The sequence below is a fragment of the Chiloscyllium plagiosum genome, chromosome 41, assembly GCF_004010195.1.
Source record: "Chiloscyllium plagiosum isolate BGI_BamShark_2017 chromosome 41, ASM401019v2, whole genome shotgun sequence".
Lineage (NCBI taxonomy): Eukaryota > Metazoa > Chordata > Chondrichthyes > Orectolobiformes > Hemiscylliidae > Chiloscyllium > Chiloscyllium plagiosum.
The window spans coordinates 7,241,155-7,245,136 of record NC_057750.1 but is presented as its reverse complement, the minus strand read 5'-3'; the positions used below and the strand labels follow the sequence as shown (position 1 = coordinate 7,245,136).

The 3,982-nt window shown below is 46.1% G+C and overlaps 1 protein-coding gene across 1 annotated transcript in view; it reads right to left on the bottom strand.

Moving 5' to 3' along the window:
• Positions 1-1,575, bottom strand: part of LOC122542938 (probable G-protein coupled receptor 132) — a 10,612-nt gene extending 9,037 nt beyond the window's left edge. Inside the window, exon 1 of the mRNA XM_043681080.1 lies at positions 1,468-1,575. The gene's annotated coding sequence lies outside the window, so the exon portion shown is untranslated. The remainder of the gene's footprint in view (positions 1-1,467) is intronic.
• Positions 1,576-3,982: the final 2,407 nt, after the last annotated feature.

Here is a 3,982-nt window from a genome sequence, read left to right as displayed (position 1 = left end):
CTGAAGAAGGGGCTCTGCCCGAAACGTCGATTCTCATGCTCCTTGTATGCTGCCTGGCCTGCTGCACTTTTCCAGCAACACATTTCCAGCATGCTATTAGCCTTCTTCACTACCTGCTGTACCTGCATGCTTACCTGCATTGGCTGGCGTACAAGAACACCCAGATCTCTTTGTACTGCCCCTTTACCTAACTCGATTCCATTTAGGTAATAATCTGCCTTCCTGTTCTTGCCACCAAACTGGATAACCATACATTTATGCACATTAAACTGCATCTGCCATGCATCTGACCACTCACCTAACCTGTCCAGGTCACCCTGTAATTGGCTACAAGTGCTTTGGGTAACTGCGAAATCAATGCAAATTCTTTCTTTCCATTTAATTGGAAACTTTATTGCTTCTCTCTCTCTCTCTCTCTCACTCCCTACTTTGTTGCTGCTGTTCCTTCGAACTTCTGTCACAATCCAAAGACTGGGCTCAATCCACGGTTTCGGCTCCTTACTTGCATTTAACAATTTTAAGACAATTGTGGTTCGAACATTTAAAATATCTATATTTTAATATTTAAAATTCAGTTGCAATCTTCCACGAAACAACAGGAGGTTTACAGCAAAGAAGGCCATTCAGCCCACTGTGTCTGTACTAGCTGCTTGTTAAAGCAATTCAAAACCAATGTCTGCCCAGTTTATAATCTTCATCCTAAACCACCCGAATGCAATCCAACCCATTACCAAACCCAAAACTGACTGAACCATCTCAACGCAAGACAACATGGTCCAATAAATCCAGGAGGAGAAAGTGAGTACTGCGGATGCTGGAGATCAGAGGTGAGAGTGTGGCGCTGGAAAAGCACAGCAGGTCAGATAATATTCGACAAGCAGGAGAGTCGATGTTTCGGACATAAGCCCCTCATCCTTATGAAACGTTGATTCTCCTGCTCCTCGGATGCTGCCTGACCTGCCGTACTTTTCCAGCACCACACTCTCGACTCCAATAAATCCACCCAACTCAACGCAACTCCAAATAACTCAATGAAATGTGCTCCAAACCAACCTAAACCCAACACAACTTTGTACACCGTAATCCATTGCAATCAGACCCAGTCTAACCCAAACTGACCTATCTCAACCCAAACTATTCCTTATCTGATGTATCCCAATACCAGCCAGCGTAACCAACCCAGACTGCCCGAACCCTGCGTGTACCCAACCTAAAACAAAACAACTTAACAAACAATACTGTGGAAACTAACCCAACTTAGCATTACCAACTTAACCTAACCTAAACATATCCTAAGTTAACTCCCAAGAACTATTGCCAAAATTATAAACCATTGTTACAACTAAATCAGTAATGGAAAATGCTTCAATTTATTTCTATGTTAGAAGAGTCCAGAAACGCTACACAACAGTCAACTTACTGAGTACAAATGGGAAAAAAAACGTTTGTCATTGTTAGAGCACTTACCTCTGAGACTGGTGTTACTCCAGTAGTTCAACCTTTTTTGCTAATTGATGTTGGAGATTGTGAAAATGACAGCAGCTGAACTCTGCTCTGTGTCTGTCTCCGTGTGTGTGTGTGTGTGTGAGAGAGATTGTGGTACAGAATGATTCGGCCAGACCACACAGACTACAACTGTCACTGCAACAGGAAACTTGCAGCCTGAGTGTTTTTGCAAATCCGAATGACGTACGATTGTCATAAAATTGAGAGCAAGTGGAGAGAACAATGTTGTTCACCTTGGTTAAACCGTCTGCCACGAGTGTAAGATGTGCGGAAGGTTGCATTGTAAATATCTTCTCAACTATGAGGAAGCTATAGGTGACTGCTTTCACAGGTTGTTCCCTACTGCTTCTATGAACCATCCAACCCCCTGAAACCTCGGCACATAGCTCCCCTCCTTACCTCCCAGTGGAGAGTGAGTCCACTATTCCACCACTGGTTGAGGCTAACTCTGAGCCAATCTCTATATGTTGATGGAGTCATCGAATCCCTACAGTGTGGAAACAGGCCCTTCAGCCCAACAAGTCCACAGCAACCTCCCCCGAAGAGTAACCCACCCAGACCCATTCCCTTACCCTATTACTCTACATTTACCCCTGACTAATGCACCTAACCTACACATCCCTGAACGCTATGGGGCGATTTAGCACGGCTAATTCACCCTAACCTGCACATCTTTGGATCTTGGGAGGAAACCCACGCAGACACGGGGACAGTCGCCCAAGGCTGGACTCGAACCCAGGTCCCTGGCGCTGTGAGGCAGCAGTGCTAAACACTGAGCCACTGTGCCAGGGCCAGAATAATTGTTTCCTTTCCACCCAAGGGGCTCCCAGCTAGCAATCAAATGCAAGACCATAACTCATAGAGTCATTAGAGAAAGGTTCTTTGACGCATTGAGTCTGCCAGTGAAAAATCAAAATCAACCACCGAATTATTCTAGTCCCATTTTCCAGCACCAGGGACCCGGGTTCGATTCTACCCTCGGGCAACTGTCTGCGTGGAGTTTGCACATTCTCCCCGTGTCTGCGTGGGTTTCCTCCGGGTGCTCCGGTTTCCCCCCACTACAGTCTAAAGATGTGCAGGTCAGGGTGGATTGGCAATGGGATAATAGCCCATGGTGTCCAGGGATATGTTGGCTGGGTGGGTTCGTCATGGGAAACGCAGGGCTACGGGGATTGGGTGGGATGCTCTTCGGAGGGTCGGTGCGGACTCAATGAGCCAAAAGGCCTGCTTCCATACTGTAAGGATTTTATATAAAATTCATCCCCATTTGTGTGGGCCTGGAGTCACGTGTACGCCTGACTGGGTAAGGATGGCAGACTTTCCCTCCTTTAAGGGACATTAGTGAACACAGTGGGTTTTTAGCAATGACCAACGACAGGTTTGATGTTGCTGAGACTGTATTTGAAGGTTTTGATTGAATTTAAGTTCGATCACTGGTTTCCGGGCTCTGGAATCAGGTTGGCCTTTTCGGGATTACATTCTGACCACCTCTGTGGACTCGGTGCGGGGGTAAAAGGGAGAGGGTACGAGGTAGGGATCAGGCCTGAAGGGGTGCGACACTGTCAGAGGCACCACGTCCCGGAAGAGGGATTTGCAGAGGTGGTGAGGCTCTGTCCAGATGTAAGAGATCCCATGACCACGAGAAAGGAGTAGGGCTATTCTCTCCAGTTGATCCAGTCAATACCAATCCCCTCAGCGGACACCACATAAAGGCGGACTCTTATACTCTTATGACACTGATGTGGGATCTTGCTGTGCGTTGGAAGGTTGGCTGCAGTATTGCCCTCGCTGAAACAGTGATTCAGTGCTTCACTGGTGACTAAGCAAACTGACACTGTGGGGTCACATAAATGCAAGGCGTTTCCCTTTTACATTTTGTTATTTGCTGGTGGGATTCATGTGTGTGTGTCTGTGTCTGTGTCTGTGTCTGTGTCTGTGTGTGTGTGTGTCTCTCTATACTTAGGGCTGTAGAGTCATGGAGATACACAGCACGGAAACAGACCCTCAGTCCAACTTGTCCATACCAACCAGTTATTCTAAGTTAATCTTGTCCCATTTGCCAGCACTTGGCCCATATCCCTCTAAACCCTTCCTAATCATACACTCATCTAGATGCCTTTTAAATGCTGTAATTGTACCAGCCCCCATCACTTCCTCTGGCAGCTCTTTCCATACTTTTCTACGTGTTAATGTGTTTTGTGTGTGTGTGGATTATATATGTCTATATTTGTGTTGTTTTATGTTTTGTGTATGGGGTGTGTGTGTCTATATGTATCTGTGTGTGTATCTATTTGTATGTGGTGGTGCATGTTGTGTGTGTATGTGTGTGTAGTATGTTTTGTGTGCGTGTATGTGCATGTGTGTGAGTGTGTGTGTGTCTGTGAGCGTGTAAGTGAGTGAGTGAATGTGTGGTTGTGTGTGTATATGTGAGTTTGTGTGTGTATGAGAATGAGTACGTGTGTTTGTGTGAGTGTGA